This window comes from Danio rerio, chromosome 8 (assembly GCF_049306965.1).
Source record: "Danio rerio strain Tuebingen ecotype United States chromosome 8, GRCz12tu, whole genome shotgun sequence".
Taxonomy (NCBI): domain Eukaryota; kingdom Metazoa; phylum Chordata; class Actinopteri; order Cypriniformes; family Danionidae; genus Danio; species Danio rerio.
The window spans coordinates 3,896,063-3,913,847 of record NC_133183.1 but is presented as its reverse complement, the minus strand read 5'-3'; the positions used below and the strand labels follow the sequence as shown (position 1 = coordinate 3,913,847).

The following is a 17,785-nucleotide window of genomic DNA, read 5'->3' as shown; positions in this document are numbered from 1 at the left end:
TTCCCGGAAACTTAGATACACACGGCAGGTAGCGTCAGAAAGCCGCGTGTGTTATTCCGGTCACAAAATCCAACACAAGGTTATAGTTTGGTTGTAACTGTTAGTGCTAACTACTGCACTCGGTGCAATAGTTTGTTTGATACGAATAAAATACGAACTGAATAAACAAAGAGCACTGGTCGCTCACTTACCAAATCTGTAGAGACAGGACAATCACCAGCAACTAGACCCGAGTCTTTATTAAGAGGAGACGAGCAGCGAATCCGGATCTCAGCGTTTGCAGATGAGAACAGCTCTCAGGTAAACAATAATCCTCCTTAGACACGTAAGTTATTGTTGTCAAGCGTCGCGTACACTGTTAATCCACACGTGAGTCTGAGCTCTCACAGAGAGAAAATGAAAACAAAACTTAACTGCAGCAAACTATAAAAGCAACACTTCACGCTTGTTTTGCCAACACAACGTGGCGTCTCTGCCGTCTAAACACTGTGACACTAATGAATATTAATGAAGTTCCACAATAGAGCGCGCTGATTGGTTTGAACCAAGCTTTACTCATGCATTAATGCATCACACTGTAAGACGTAATAAGACACACTCTGGCACAGGCGTCCAGTCTGCACGCTGGAATACACGCTATTATGTCATGACTGTGACGCAGCTTCAAAAATTCGTTTCAAACAGGAAGTACGAATTTGCTTGAAATAACGCAAAAACAACCAATTTACACTTTTTAGTGAAATATAGGTGTCCTAATAGTGTTTTTAGCAGTGTGGGACACATATACGACTGTCAACAGCTCAAAAAATGTGTTTTGATGTTTCGTGACCCTTTAAGTACTTCATTCATGTTTTTTAAAAGCACAAAAACTATTTGTGCAATGCATGCGCTCTAGGGATGTATGTCCCCACCAATGTCAAGAGCGAATATACACCCTTGGATTATGAAAAAACATTGAGATAAACGATTATTGCATCATTTACCACCCCCTTTCCAGTTGTACACGTGTTGCTCTTAAGTTGCTCGCACACAGCTGCACCGTCTCAATTTAGTATGATCTTCTATGTGAAGCTGCTTTGACACAATCTACATTGTAAAAGCGCTATACAAATAAAGCTGAACTGAATTGAATTGATCAAAAACTCCACACTGATGAAGGAATACCTAGACATTCACAGAGTTTGTGATGAAGATGAAACTGCGTCTTCATATAAAATACATGTTAGGATTGCAAAAGTTATTAGTTCAAATGAATTTTCTCAAATGCATCAGGACATGAGGATGAAAACAGGAAGTGAGAGGCGAACGCAGCGTTTCTGCCAGACTGAACCCGTTCGCCTGTAAAGCAGATGAGCAGAAGCAGATGTGATCACACATTCACACGGACAGCACAGAGGCAAATCACATTCAGGAGAGGAAACTACTGTAATAAAAGACCCCTGTTTCACATTAAACACACACTGACACAAACAGACACGTACACACACACTGGGAGATCAGTGCTCACCTGTATGATAATAAATAATAATTTATCCATAATGATAATCACATTTACAGTATTTATTTATTTTATTGTTAACTCAATCATTTAACAAGTTTATTGTTATTATATATCATATTAATACATTGTTATCTGTACATTATTTTATTATTATTATGGTCATATTATCTAATTTGTACCTACCTGTTCCTTTATTTATCTGCTGAATTGTATTAATAATAATTAACGCATATTATCAATTGTTTTATATTCAAATTTATGAATAAAAATATACACTTATGCTGCCTATTTTTTATTTATTTAATACTACATGATTTAAAATTTTTAATGTTATATAATTCAAATTAGCTATTAATTTATTGATTATAATAATATTAACAACAATTACTATTATTATTATTATTATAATTAAATGTTTTATTTATTTGTTTATTTAATTATGTATGTAATTATACATCATATTTATATTTTTGAGCAGTACATTTATTATTATTTTATTATTCTCATCTCATTTTACCTATACACCGCCTTTATTTAAAAAAAAATCATTCATACATATTCGATAAATACGACAAGTATAAAAACAAAACAGAATACATCGTTCTGTTTGAGCACATCTTGATGATTTGCTCTGAAAATAATTCAATTAAAAATATCTAAAGATTTATAATCATGAACTTGTCAAATTTATTCATAGCGACTAATCCAAACTCAGAAATGTCATAGATTTTTAGCAAACTAACATAAACCTGCAACACACGTCTCCAAAATACTCCAAATACAACAAAATAAACAGCCTGGAATACACATCTTAAAACTGCAAACACAGAAGCTGACACTAGAGATTGAGAGTATGCATAAAAATTAAATCAATATATTGAATTAAAGCAATCAGCATCATGACTGCCTGTCATTCTGAACTCCATCAATCTGTGGTGATCAATGCAGACACGTGTGACTTTTAAATCATGAGGTCAAAGGCTCACACTTATGTCTTCATCTGATTTGCAAACAGTTGCATAACGCACAAAATTGGATGAGAGAGAAGGAAAGTTTGAGGCTGTCTGTGTGTGTGTGTGTGTGTGTGTGTGTGTGTGTGTGTGTGTGTGTGTGTGTGTGTGTGTCGTCGGGCTCCTAGATCTGAACAGTCAGGACTTTTGATCTATTACACACATCTAGGAGTGAGAGTTCCAGTTTGTGAAAGATCAATCTGAATACTGATTACATAACAAGCCAAAATAATTATGTTTTGAATTATCTTTAAAAGAAAAGAATGATTGAAAATAGTCATTGAAAATATGTACATTATTACAACAAAATAAAATATATAAGAATTAAAAAATAGGAATAATATTATTATGAAAGTATTGCTAAAAAATAAGACAACTTCTATAAATATGATTGAATTATGTATATATTAGAACCAAGAACCAAAGTAAATACTGATTGATAATAAACATTGAAGAAAGAAAGAAAGAAAGAAAGAAAGAAAGAAAGAAAGAAAGAAAGAAAGAAATGAAAAAATAAAGAAATGACAAAAGACATTACAAAAGAATTAACAAAATAATAGAAAGACAGTAAATGAAAAAGAAAATAAGAAAAAAATGAAAGTACAAAATAAAGAAAAACAAAAAGAAAGAGAAAGGAAGAAAAATAAAAAATTAAGGAACAATGAAAAAATAAAGAATTAATAAAAAAATTAAGAAATTAAAGAAAGAATCAATAAAAAGAAAGAATGAAAGAAAAAAAAGACAATGAACAAAAAAATGACAAAAAAACACAAAAGAAAAACAAAATGAAGAATGAAGGAACAAAAGAAAAAAATACAATAAATGAAAATGAAAAGAACACGAAAGAATGAAGGAAAAAAGAAAAAGAAAGTGAAAAGAAAGAAAAAGAAAGACAAATGAGGGAACAATGAATGAAAAAAATAATTAATGAAAAAATGAAAGAAATCACAAAAGAATTAACAAAATGAAGAAAACAAAGAATGAAAGAAAAAAAAGACAGTTAATATATGAAAAAATGACCAGGAAACACAAGAAAGAACAAAATGATGCATGAAAGAACAAAAGAAAAAAATACAATATATGAAAAATTGACAAGAAAACATGAAAGAACGAAAAAGGAAATGACAACAAAAGAACGAAGGAAGGAAAAAGAGAGAAAGAAAATATAAAGAATTACTGAAAAAATAAAAGAAATTTAAAAAAATAACAAAATAAAGAAACAAACAATGAAGGAAAGAAAAAGACAATAAATGAAAGAAAGAAAATAAGAAAAATTGAAAAAAGAAAATACAAAAGAAAGAACAAAAGAATAAAAGAGAGCAAACAAAAAGAACAAAAGAAAGAAAGGACAATTAAGAAAAGATAAAAATGAAAAACAATGAATGAAAGAAAGAAAAATAAATGATAAAATGAAAAAGAAAGAAATGACAAATGAAAATATAAAACAAAACAAAATGAAGAAAGAAAGAAAGAAAGAAAGAAAGAAAGAAAGAAAGAAAGAAAGAAAGAAAGAAAGAAAGAAAGAAAGAAAGAAAGAAAGAAAGAAAGAAAGAAAGAAAGAAAGAAAGAAAGAAAGAAAGAAAGAAAAAACTAAAGATAATACGAAACAAAAAAGTAATAACTAAAGAAAGGAAATGAAAGAAAGAACAGAAGGAACAGAAACTGTATAAGAAAGAACAAAAGAACAAAAAAATTACAAAAAGAACTAACAAAATAAGGAAAGAACAAAAAAAGAGAAAGACAATGATTGAAAAAATAAAGGAAATACAAAAGAAAAAACAAAATGAAAAAAGAATGAAGACAAAATTAAATTAATGAACAATGAACAAAAGAAAGAAAAAAAAGAATGAATGAATGAATGAATGAATGAATGAATGAATGAATGAATGAATGAATGAATGAAACGAATGATGATACAAAACAAAAAACAAAACAGAAATAAAGAAAGGAGGAAATAAAAGAAAGAATAGAAGGAAGAGAAAATGAAAGAAAGAGATCAAAAGAATGAATGAATGAAAAAGAGAGAAAGAAAATTAAGTCAAACCTACATTAAAATAGAAAATTTTATTAAGAATTAATGAAAATGTACTCTTATATGATAATTGGCTGTTTTAGTTGCTGAGCATCTAAATATGCTCCAGTGCACAGATGAGGAGATTTCAGTTGCTCAAACGTGATTATATAACAGCAACACAAAGACTCTCACAGTTGATAAAGACCAGAGACTGACCCTCTGAACCGGACAGCTGCTTACAGCATAAAGCACACGTCTCTTTCAGGAAATACACGCATTTCATCTGACCAGTTTACGCTCAGCATCACCAATACGTGCAAGACGAGGTTCAACCTTCACAGTTAATTGTAACGAGGGATTTCTTTCGCTCCGACGGGACCAGAAGTGTCTGATGGTTGTTGTTTTGTGATGTTCAGCACTTCTCTGATGTCGCTGGTTAGATAATACTGTGATGAGGACACAGATATGTTCATCAGAAGTATCTGCGTGTTGCTTCATCTCATCACAGTACATGCTGTCAGTAGCTGTGTTTACATTGACCCTACAGTCCAAATCAAATCAGACGCAGCCCAATCTGATTATTAAAAAACAAACCTCACTTTTCTGATTAAAATTTCACCCGAAAGGAAAGAGGTGCTTTAAGGGTGCTTTCACACCTGTGAATCCATTTAGTTGTTCTGAAACAGACATTACTAGTTACCTTGTTGCTCTTTGCTCTTGGTGCGGTTCACTTTCACACGGCAAAGTTTCTAAACGGACCAAATGAGCTAAAACCATAGACTGTAAAATATATGGACGTAGTATCCGTGACGCCACCCATAGGTTTCTAAAGAGCGCAAAAGAAGCCACAAGTAGGCGCGGCCAACCGTCGCCATTTTGCTTGCGCGTCATCACACCCACGGCGGGATACCAAACAAGGGCAAAGAGGCGGAGAATGAGCGGAGATTCAGACACCTGCTGGCAGTTTGCTTGGACCTGGTTCAGACACACTTTACTTTGGGAGAACGCTTAATACTTTATCACCTGTGACTCGTTTGTATTCTGACCACTTGTGCTTGGTTGTACACTATATCAATAAAGTGTTAAGACTTTTAAAAACACTGCTGTAATACATTGAGCCACTAAACATTGTTCTTATGACGTTTTTCAACAGGAGGAAAACGCGAATTACTTCCAAACACTTCAGATACAGTCTGTGTTAGTTAATGTAAGACTATTGATGAAATCCAGCATAACACTGTATGACAACGCTTCAGATGACTGTTCTAGAGCCTACAGCTAATCAATCTGACAGATTCTGAAGTGCATTACAGCTCTAAATATAAATATAAACGATAAATGATCTTAAATAAAACAAATACATGTATAGAGATGGTATATAAGTATATAACTTTACTCACATGGGAAACGGAGGCCACGTTAATGGTTTGTTAGCACAATTAAGTGTACTCAGCATGCCATGCCATCTAATAATTGTAGGAAAAAAGTCCAAAAGGCAGTTGACTGTGTAAAGCCACATAAAACAACACAGAAAGTGTCAGGTCCTCTGTCTGATCACCTGGGTTCGTTTGTGTTTTGCACTTGTTTACATGTATTTCAGCACGTGTGGTGTTTTGATCGCTCTCTCATTACATACTTGCTTTGACACATCTCCTCCCATCTTCCCACTCATCCCTATTATTCAATTAAACCAATTTCACTCACCTGTCTTCCCGTAATTTTCCCTCTATTTAAAGCGCTCTCCTCATGTTGTCATTTGTCAGATCGTTGTCGTTTGGTTGTGGTCAGCGTGCACTGTTTCACTAGTCCAGTCCAGTCAGTTCCTGTTGTCTCGAGCCCGTCTTCTGGTTGGTTTTTCCTTTTATTTTATTTCTTCATTTTTTGACCCCTCTCTGTCATCTGCAGGACCTGTTTCTGTTTTGTTTATCCGCCGTGGTTGGCCGATTGTCTCCGATCCCCGGCTTCAATATTCCCTCCCGTCACCTGCTCCACTCTTCTTCTCCCTCTCGGCTCTGCCGCCCGCCGGATCCAGTATACCGCTGTATCGCCCCCTGCCGAGTGAACTTGAAATTACACCCTGAAAGACATTTTGTCCCTTCTACGGAGCGGTTTCTGTTGACAGTTTTTTTTTAGCTCTTTCTTCTGAACAACCTTGAAGTTTGTTTTCGTTTCATTTTGTTAATTTTATTTGCCTGAGTCCCTTTAAAGATCCCAGTAATAATTATATCCTCTTCGGAGCAGTTTTTGTTGAACTTTTTATTTTTATAAATTTTTGATTAGAATTTTTCTCCCTGTGCTTAAGCCCAATAGGGTCATTTTTGTCACTAATAAATTCTGAAAGAGACCTGCACTTGTGTCCGTTCTGTTTCCTGACAGAACGATCTGACCACTATGGACACAGCAGGTCCAGATCCTGTCAGAGCAGCAGTTGCCCAGCAGGGGGTGCTTTTGGGCCAACATGAGACCCGACTCAGCAACACCAGCAGAGAGGTGGAAGTGCTTTCCAATCAGGTGGCTGAACTTACCAATCGCTTGCAGGAACTCCAGTATGAAACCACACGGCAAGGTTTTCGCCTTGAGCCTGAACCACGTTGTAATAATCCACCACCATATGATGGGGACCCTAACTCATGTCGGGCCTTCTTGGCACAATGTTCGGTGGTATTTGCCCTTCAACCACGCATGTATGATGCTGAAGAGACTAAGGTGGCCTTTGTGTTGACCCTCCTTACTGGTAAGGCCCGTGAATGGGGAACATCCGTTTGGGAAACAAGAGCCCCCTGTTGCGCCTCTTTTAATGATCTCCGACTTGAGATGATGAGACTATTTGACCGGTCTGCCAGAGGACAGGAGGCTGCGGATCAGCTCGCTCGCCTCCATCAGAGTGGGCGATCGGTCACGGAGTATGCCATCTTGTTCAAAACCCTAGCAGCATCCTGTGACTGGAATGAGGGGGCATGTCGATCCATTTTCCGTGCAGGCCTTGAGGAGGACATCCAGGATGAGCTCGCCACTCACGAACTGCCACACAACTTTGACGATCTCATTAATCTGGCTCTACGCATCGAGGTTCGCCTCAATCGCCGACACCAACGTAAGCTGACCCGCTCCTCTGGCAGGGTGGAGGGCACCCTTTCATCTTCCACATTTCCTGCTGCACATGACCCTGAACCCATGCAAGTGGGTCGTTTGCGATTAACACCCCAAGAGAAACAACTACGTCTGGCCCGGGGTTTGTGCCTTTATTGTGGCAAACCAGGACACTTTGCCGCAGTCTGCCCAGCAAAAGCCAAAGCCCACCAGTGAAACGGGGGATCCTGGTGGGCGCTATTCCCCTTCACTCCCCCTCCTCCCGTACTCTGCTACCCGCACTGATTCAGTATAGAGGTTCTACCAATGCCTGTTCTGCTCTCCTCGACTCGGGAGCAGAAGGAAACTTCATGGACAGCTCTGTGGCCAGCCAGTGGGGTATTCCAGCCATTCCTCTCCCTGATCCTATCCCTGCCCGTTCCCTTGATGGTACCCTGATTGCTACTATCTCCCATGCTACTCCCTCCGTAAGTCTTGTTATATCTGGAAATCACCGTGAGGTTACCACACTGTACCTTCTTGACTCTCCCAATGCTCCCATAATTTTGGGACATCCCTGGTTGGTGCAGCATGGTCCTCATGTGGATTGGTCTGGAAATTCAGTTTTGTCCTGGAGTCAGTCTTGTCTTGAGTCTTGTCTTGGTCCTGCCCCGTTTCCTGTTTCTGTGTGTCCTGTTTTTCAGGTGAATGCAGCGGATCTGACAGGGGTTCCGGCGGAGTACCGCGATCTGGGTCTGGTGTTCAGCAAGTCCCGGGCCACATCCTTGCCTCCTCACCGACCCTATGACTGTGCCATAGAACTCCTCCCAGGCACTTCTCCGCCTAAGGGTCACTTGTATTCCCTTTCTAGTCCTGAAAGAGAGGCCATGGACAAATATATAGATGAATCCCTTAAAGCTGGCCTCATCCGCCCTTCCTCGTCTCCTGCAGGCGCTGGGTTCTTCTTCGTTAAGAAGAAGGACGGCTCCCTTCGTCCATGTATTGATTATCGAGGGCTGAATGACATCACCATAAAGAATAGGTATCCCTTACCTCTCATGTCTTCAGCCTTTGAACTCTTGCAGGGAGCCCAGGTCTTCACTAAGCTTGACCTCCGGAATGCCTACCACCTTATCCGTATTCGAGAGGGGGATGAGTGGAAGACCGCCTTTAACACCCCTACGGGACACTTTGAATATCGGGTCCTTCCGTTTGGTCTGACAAATGCCCCGGCTGTCTTCCAGGCCCTGGTTAATGACGTGCTGAGAGACATGGTAAATCAATTTGTCTTTGTGTACCTTGATGATATCCTGATATTTTCTCCCTCCATGCAGGTACACACTCAGCATGTTCGTCAGGTGCTGCAACGATTACTGGAGAATCAATTGTTTGTTAAGGCGGAGAAGTGCGTCTTCCATGCTAAGTCAGTTTCATTCTTGGGGTTTGTGATTTCGGCGGGTGAGATCAAAGCTGACCCCTCTAAGGTAAGAGCTGTTGCCGAGTGGCCAACTCCAGACTCTCGTAAGGCACTGCAGCGGTTCCTGGGATTTGCCAACTTTTATCGGCGATTCATCCGGAACTTCAGCCAGATTGCTGCACCCTTAACAGTGCTCACCTCTCCTAAGGTACCGTTCATTTGGGGTAGCAAGGCACAGGAGGCCTTTGATAATTTAAAGTCCCGTTTTATCTCTGCTCCTGTCTTGTCTATTCCAGATCCGAAACGACAGTTTATTGTTGAGGTGGATGCTTCTGATGTCGGAGTAGGCGCAGTTCTGTCACAACGGTCTCAACGGGATGAGAAGGTGCATCCCTGTGCCTTCTTCTCCCACCGCCTGAGCCCCACAGAACGGAATTATGACATTGGTAATCGGGAATTGTTGGCAGTCAGACTGGCCCTGGGTGAGTGGCGTCACTGGTTAGAGGGTGCAGTGCAACCTTTTGTGGTCTGGACAGACCACAAGAATTTAGAATATATTAGCACGGCCAAAAGGCTTAGTTCTAGACAGGCCCGCTGGTCCCTTTATTTTAGTCGATTCAACTTTACACTCTCGTACAGACCAGGGTCAAAGAACACCAAGCCCGACTCTCTCTCTCGCATGTTCAGTGCCCCGGAGAGGGAGGTTTCAACTGACACCATCCTGCCCAGGGGCGTGGTGGTGGCTTCCCTCTCTTGGGACATCGAGAGAGAGGTTCTGGGTGCTGTACGAGAGTGTCAGATACCTAGAGGGACTCCAGCGGGCAAACTATTTGTTCCCCAGTCACTGCGCTCCAAAGTTATCCAGTGGGGTCACTCATCCAGGCTGGCCTGTCACCCAGGAGTCAGGAGATCTCTGGCTACTATCCGTCAAAGATTTTGGTGGCCCTCCATGGCCAAGGATGTCAGGCGGTTTGTGTTTGCCTGCCCTATTTGTGCCCAAAACAAGAGTGCCAATTCCCCTCCTGTTGGTCTGCTCCGCCCCTTACCCATCCCTTCCCGTCCCTGGTCACACTTAGCCCTTGACTTTGTCACTGGCCTACCTGAATCGAAGGGCAACACCGTCATTCTCACGGTGGTGGACCGCTTCTCTAAAGCGGCTCATTTCATTCCTCTCCCAAAACTCCCCTCTGCCAAGGAGACTGCTCAGGTGGTGGTTGATCACGTGTTCCGGATTCATGGTCTTCCGGTAGATGTGGTCTCCGATAGGGGCCCCCAATTCGTCTCCAGGTTTTGGAAGGAATTTTGCCGACAGATCGGGGCCTCTACGAGTCTGTCTTCAGGATTCCATCCCCAGACCAACGGGCAGTCTGAGCGGGCAAACCAGGATTTGGAACGTACTCTCCGCTGTCTGACATCCAATAATCCTAGCTCCTGGTGCCAACAACTATCCTGGGTCGAGTATGCCCATAATACTCTACCAGTTTCTGCTACGGGTATGTCGCCATTTCAATGCTGTCTTGGCTATCAACCTCCTCTGTTCCCCTCACAGGAACCCGAAGCTGCGGTCCCGTCTGCCTTGGCTTTTGTTCAACGGTGTCGTCGCACCTGGAGGAAAGCTAAGGAAGCCTTGGCCCAGGCTAGGAGACGGACCAAAGCAGCGGCTGATCGTCATCGGACTCCAGCTCCCCACTATGTTTGTGGTCAACGGGTATGGCTTTCCACCAAGGACCTGCCTCTCAGGGTAGCCTCACGCAAGCTGGCACCCAGGTTCATTGGGCCATACCGGATCACTAAAGTGCTGAGTCCTGTGGCTGTTCAGCTCAAGCTACCTCATACGCTTGGTCGGGTACACCCAGTTTTTCATGTCTCTAGGGTTAAACCTGTGTTTTCCTCCCCCCTTGTTCCCTCTATTCCTACCCCTCCCCCTCCCCGTCTAGTGGATGGTTCTCCAGTTTACACTGTCAGGAGGTTACTGGAGGTCAGACGAAGGGGTAGGGGCGTTCAATACCTGGTGGACTGGGAGGGCTATGGACCAGAGGAGAGGAGTTGGGTCCCAGCCCGGGACATTCTGGACCGGACGCTGATTGCGGACTTCCGTCGGAGACGAGGTGAGCCCCCCCAGGGTACGCCCGGTGGCGACCATGGAGGGGGGGGTACTGTCAGGTCCTCTGTCTGATCACCTGGGTTCGTTTGTGTTTTGCACTTGTTTACATGTATTTCAGCACGTGTGGTGTTTTGATCGCTCTCTCATTACATACTTGCTTTGACACATCTCCTCCCATCTTCCCACTCATCCCTATTATTCAATTAAACCAATTTCACTCACCTGTCTTCCCGTAATTTTCCCTCTATTTAAAGCGCTCTCCTCATGTTGTCATTTGTCAGATCGTTGTCGTTTGGTTGTGGTCAGCGTGCACTGTTTCACTAGTCCAGTCCAGTCAGTTCCTGTTGTCTCGAGCCCGTCTTCTGGTTGGTTTTTCCTTTTATTTTATTTCTTCATTTTTTGACCCCTCTCTGTCATCTGCAGGACCTGTTTCTGTTTTGTTTATCCGCCGTGGTTGGCCGATTGTCTCCGATCCCCGGCTTCAATATTCCCTCCCGTCACCTGCTCCACTCTTCTTCTCCCTCTCGGCTCTGCCGCCCGCCGGATCCAGTATACCGCTGTATCGCCCCCTGCCGAGTGAACTTGAAATTACACCCTGAAAGACATTTTGTCCCTTCTACGGAGCGGTTTCTGTTGACAGTTTTTTTTAGCTCTTTCTTCTGAACAACCTTGAAGTTTGTTTTCGTTTCATTTTGTTAATTTTATTTGCCTGAGTCCCTTTAAAGATCCCAGTAATAATTATATCCTCTTCGGAGCAGTTTTTGTTGAACTTTTTATTTTTATAAATTTTTGATTAGAATTTTTCTCCCTGTGCTTAAGCCCAATAGGGTCATTTTTGTCACTAATAAATTCTGAAAGAGACCTGCACTTGTGTCCGTTCTGTTTCCTGACAGAAAGATGATAAATATGCCGAGTTCAGTGGCTAATCTGCAGGATTCAGCTGAGGTTACGTGACGGCGACCAGCGAGACCTAGCTGTCAATCAAGTGGCCACTCCCTTAATTATGCAAACTTAATATAACTTAATGTAAAGGAAACGGATGAGTTATAAAAAAATTCACCCCCCTCACAGTTGTCATGAAGGGTATTATTAGCTGTATTAACCCAAATCTTTTTTTGTACCAGGCTGTAAACACCTTTATTTCTGCTGTAAAGTTGGCCATTCTAACAGTGGGCTCAATTGAAATTTGCTCTGTTTTGGAGCCAGGAGCGGCCAGGACTAGCGGAATTTTGGATAAATTGCAGTTTTAGTTACTTCCGTATTGGCTTCCTGAGAGAGAGCGGGAGGTTGCCGCTTGGCTAAAACAAGTCACATGTGAGTAAACTCTCCTCACATTGGTCAGAGTGTCAGGGTTTATTTTGCAGAGTCCCTCTCAGCTGTCAGGAGAGGTGGTGGTTTGGTGGTGTTTGACAAGGTGCACGCGACGTGTCTGAAGAGCGAGGAGAAATGCGGTGGGGAGGGGTGAGAAGGGTGCGCGAGATTACCAGGAGATTATCACTTGTTTGCGGGCATCCTTGTTTGGGGGAGACTCCCAAAACTTCCCGTCCTACTCATAATTCTCTCTTCATATAGCCGTATGCCTATTACATATCCATTAAACACTGTGATATAGCCGGGCTCAGATCGTATCGTGTTCTCACTGCAGTCGATCTGCTCCAGAGTTCGTTTTAATCGAGCCGAGACCACCTCATTTAAGCGATCTCAGAGCGATTGATTTGGCGCGGATCTGAGCGCAATTGCTGGTTTTACATATGTCAAACGAACCGCGCTAACTGGGCAAATGAGACAGGTTCCGAAACAAAAGTGTAGGTGTGAAAGCACCCTAAATCTTTTACCTTATCTCTTTTTAAAATGTTACTTCCACTGTCAGAGAAATACTGCAGGACAAGGTTGCTTCAGACATTAGTCAAACGCCTTGATTTGTTGGGGTGAACAGAGCATTTTACAGCTTAATAAATACCAGCAGCAGCACAGAGTCTGCCGTCTGCCCAAACACATACACACTGAAAAAAATTATTCAAAGATGATTCCTTAGATTTACTCAAGTTTTTTACGTTAACAATTTATTTGGGCTGAATTTAAACAAACAAATTAAGTTGAACATTATTCAATTTAATTTGTTTGTTTAAATTTAACACAAATAAATTGTTTGCAACAGTTCTGCATGCAACACAATTATTAGCCCCCTTTAAATAGTTTTTTCTTTTTTAAATATTTCCCAAATGATGTTTAACAGAGCAAGGAAATTTTCACAGTATGTCTGATAATATTTTTTCTTCTGGAGAAAGTCTTATTTGTTTTATTTCAGCTAGAATAAAAGCAGTTTTTAATTTTTTTAAAAACATTTTAAGGTCAAAATTATTAGCCCCTTTAAGATAATTTTTTTTCCCGATATTCTACAGAACAAACCATCGTTATACAATAACTTGCCTAATTACCCTAACCTGCCTAGTTAACTTAATTAACCTAGTTAAGCCTTTAAATGTCACTTTAAGCTGTATAGAAGTGTCTTGAAGAATATCAAGTCAAATATTATTTACTGTCATCATGGCAAAGATAAAATAAATCTTATTTAATAAATGACTTATTAAAACTATTGTATTTAGAAATGTGTTGAAAAAATCAGCTCTCCTTTAAACAGAAATTAGGGAAAAAATAAACAGGGGGGCTGTAAACTGTAAATATTAGTCTGCTTTCTAAAACAAAGCAGCAGGAGGATTGGACAGTATGTACACTTCTTGAAACCCACACTTTTTATTTTAACAGTTTGAGCATGTCAGAAAATGAAATCATATATCGGCTTTATAAAACATGCAACGTATAAGTGCACACATCAATCAGAGCGTGCTTATACACCCTATGGTGATTTCATTATGATTGATACAAAAAGTTACAGTGTAAACGTAGATATTGTCATGTAGAAGCTTGATTCAGTTAAGGAAAGAGGGCTGGTCATGGTCAAGAGTTTCAGGAAAACCTGCTTACACAGATCCACAAATCAGCAGTTACAAAACTGCAGGTCTGACAGTGCAGATTAGACAGTCTGCAGCATCTGTTCATATCTGCTGCTCAGCGAAAACAAGCCTCGCTTCTGGAAGCTAATGAACTTTCAGAGAAATGTGTGGAAGCTTCTTTTATTCTGGGATTTAAAGAAATGAACAAAAGCCAATTTATTTGATTTTACAATTCTGACTTTTTCTCCCTCAGGATTCTGAACTTGAAGCAGTTTGACATTTCTCATAATTTTGAAAATAATTATTGTTTAATTTCCCTCTGAATGTTAAATTTATATTTTACAATAATTTTTTTGTCCTGTAAAAGAGTTTATGTAAATCACAATACAAGTTGTTTTTCCTCTGAATTTTGTATCTCTCAATTTCAGTTTTTCCTTTCCTCTGTTTTTTAGTTTATATCTCACGATTTTAGTTTTTTTCCTCCACAAAGTTTGCACATTTTAAGTTTGCAACTCAGAATTGCACTTTTTTTTTTACAAAAAATATGTATATAGTTATCTCACAATTGCACTTGTTTCCTCAGAACTCTGATATACATACTGTACTGAATTGTGAAATTAATGTACTTTTAGGCATTTTGAAATTCCTTTAGGTTAATATCAGGTGTCAATCACTCAGTCAGTGCCTTCTTGCTTGGGCTTGCACTGAGTAAACTAATATAGCTACTTCTAAAAAGACCGGTATTGCTATTAACATGACATATGCATATAATAAGGTACAGTACATGTCAAAAGCATCAGACAGCACTTGTGAGAACAACATAGTTATATTGTTAACAGATTCATTTATGTCGAGCAATGCTTTGGTCACTCACTTATGTTATAAAATGTATTTTCTTGTGATAACGGGATTTTGTTGAGACATATTTTCCTCAAGCTTGTTATATATATATATATATATATATATATATATATATATATATATATATATATATATATATATATATATATATAATTTTTTTTTTTTTTTTGCTTGTTAGTTTGATTAGTGTTGACTTCAAATGCAATAGATATGTTTGTATAACACTTGTAGAAACGGTGCTCATAATTGGTGGGTGTGACTAAATTTTGGCTGGTGCGCCTACATTTTTAAAGTTAGGAGCACCGGTGCTACCAAGCAAAAAGGTTAATTTCGAGCCCTGAATATGGTTCATCTTTGAAGTGCTGTAAACATGAGTACCTGTAAACTGCAGTGGCTCATTTGTCTAAAGCTTAAACGGTTTGTACGTTCTGACAGGGTTCAGAGTGAATGCTGGGTAAAAACACAGGTCTCACAAATGAGAGAAAAACTGCACTTGTGGCAAAAGCCTAGCAGTGTGGCCGATATCACACACCCAGTGGTTTGAGCTTTTTATGGTTAACCTTTCCAGAAAGGCGGCACTACAGAGTTAAGATGAAACAGCAGATGCAACTTTGAAAATTCCTTAAAAGGATAGTTCAAAAAAAGGTAAATTTCTGGAATATGCATGATGAAAAAAGTAATGTTGGGTTTCAAATTAAATAAAGCACTTTTAACCATAACTTTTAGGTAAAATATTACATTTTGCACTATTTCTTTAAAGAAATTAACTGTTTACTCATCCAGAGGTCAATTTAAAATCATTTTGACAATGACATTTTTACATTTGGTTGGACACACCGCACAGAACCTGATGATTACAACTTACAGTACATTACAATTTTCAGAGCTTTGCTTTCATAACCGCTATAAATATCAGCTGTTATAGTGTTTTGGTGAATGTACGAAATTAGTAACCCATCTAAATCCACGCTGTCTCTGCGCTCATGCGGGCGTATGAGGAGTGAGACCGTGATGCTTTTAATTTAACGACAGGCCAAACCCTCTTAATTATGAGGCTGGTTAACGATCGGCCACCCAACATCCCTAAGAGAATCTTCTATTCGTGGGAAATGCTGCATTTCTACAAATAGCAATCTGCAATTATGTGTCTGGGAGGTATTTTAACAAATGTTTGAGTCATTTCAAAATAGGTCCCGACACTATTTAAAGAATGGCATCGTGAAAACAGCAATCGTCTTGTTCTTTGAAATGTAGTTGATGCTATCATGGAAACAAAAGATGGAAAATACATCAAATTTAAAGGCAGAGAAAAATTCCAGAAATATATCTCCATGAATATACAATTAAAAGCAAGTTTATTGTAATCAGCAGCCGAAATTAATTCCCTGAACCAGCTCAAACTCAATTCGCTCTACTGTTTACAAATGACATTTTTCATGTATTAAATCAAATGTTTTTGTAACCATACGGGGAATCCTGTCTGTACATATGAATGTTTGTTGCAGCTTAATGAAAACAGAATAATTTAATTGATATTTTAATTGTTAAAAATGTAAGAGATGTGTATTTTCCATTAAGGTCTCATTACATTTTGTATTGTCTGATTACAAAAGTATTGTCATTTGTAACAATTTTTGTTTTGTTTTGTTTTATTATTATTTTTTAAATCAGTCAGAATAATAAATGCTTCGTTGATTTGTTGTGAATAAAAATAGGTTTATTCTATCAAATGTTACTTTCTTAACTCTTCTGAAGGTAAAACATATTCATAGTGTCATTTATAAAAATTATTAAAAACCAACACAGACACTGAAAACGTATGCAAACGTATACACTCGTATACATTTCTGGAGAGCATGAATTACATAGCCAGAGCTACGCAAGGCTGAATTTCATTTTTAAAACGAATGCTACAGGGCCGTTGGACGTCGTCGCCCGCTTCTGTTCCTTTTCGCACAAAGCTGACCGTTTTAGTCCATATGGATGGCTTTTCCACTGTTAACAGTTTGCCCAGTAGCTCGCCGTGTATGTCGGTGTACTTGGGAGGTGGAGCGAAGGTGACCGCGACGACGAGGTTCTAGTCTGGCGAAGACCGATTTGAGAGATCAGATATTTTTTTAAATGCAAAAAATAAAATAAACAAGTAAATAACAGGGTGAGAACATGGTAAGATCTGAAAATGTGGTAAAAATCAGGCGGCTGCGAGGGCTTTTCTTTTTTTCTGGATTGCTTTTGAAAACACTGTCGGTTGGGTTTATGGAAAAGAGTGGGTGGGGGAAGTCAATCGGTAGGTCAGTTAGTCAGTCGACAGCGGCCACTGGTAAAATTCTGTCTATACATACTAATGTTTGTTGCAACTTAATGAAAACAGAATAATTTAATTGATATTTTAATTGCAAAAAAATGTGAGAGACATATGTATTTTCCATTAAGGTCTCATTACATTTTGTATTGTCTGATTACAAAAGTATTGTCATTTGCAACAATTTTTGTTTTGTTTTATTTAATTATTTTTCAAAAAAATCAGTAAGATTGATAAATGCTTCGTTGATTTGTTGTGAATAAAAAAATAGGTTTATTCTACCAAATATTACTTTCTTAACTCTTCTGAAGGTAAAACATATTCATAGTGTCATTTATGAAAATGAATAAAAAACAACACAGACACTGTGAAAACGTACACTTGTATACAGTTCAGGAGAGCGCGAATTACAAAGCCAGGGCTACACAAGGCTGCATTTAATTTTTAAAAAGAATACTACAAGGCCGTATGATGTCACCGCCAGCTTCTGCTCCTTTTCACGCAACCATCTGACCGTTTACCTCCATGTGGAAGGTTTTTCCACTGTTACCAG

General features: G+C 39.3%; 2 protein-coding genes across 2 annotated transcripts in view; one reads left to right on the top strand and one right to left on the bottom strand.

Moving 5' to 3' along the window:
* acaa2 (acetyl-CoA acyltransferase 2) overlaps nt 1–17,785 on the top strand; it is a 654,279-nt gene that overhangs the window by 480,037 nt on the left and 156,457 nt on the right. The window lies entirely within an intron of this gene.
* The window catches only part of eeig1a (estrogen-induced osteoclastogenesis regulator 1a), an 83,814-nt gene that overhangs the window by 57,083 nt on the left and 8,946 nt on the right, over nt 1–17,785 (bottom strand). The gene's annotated exons all lie outside the window — the stretch shown is intronic.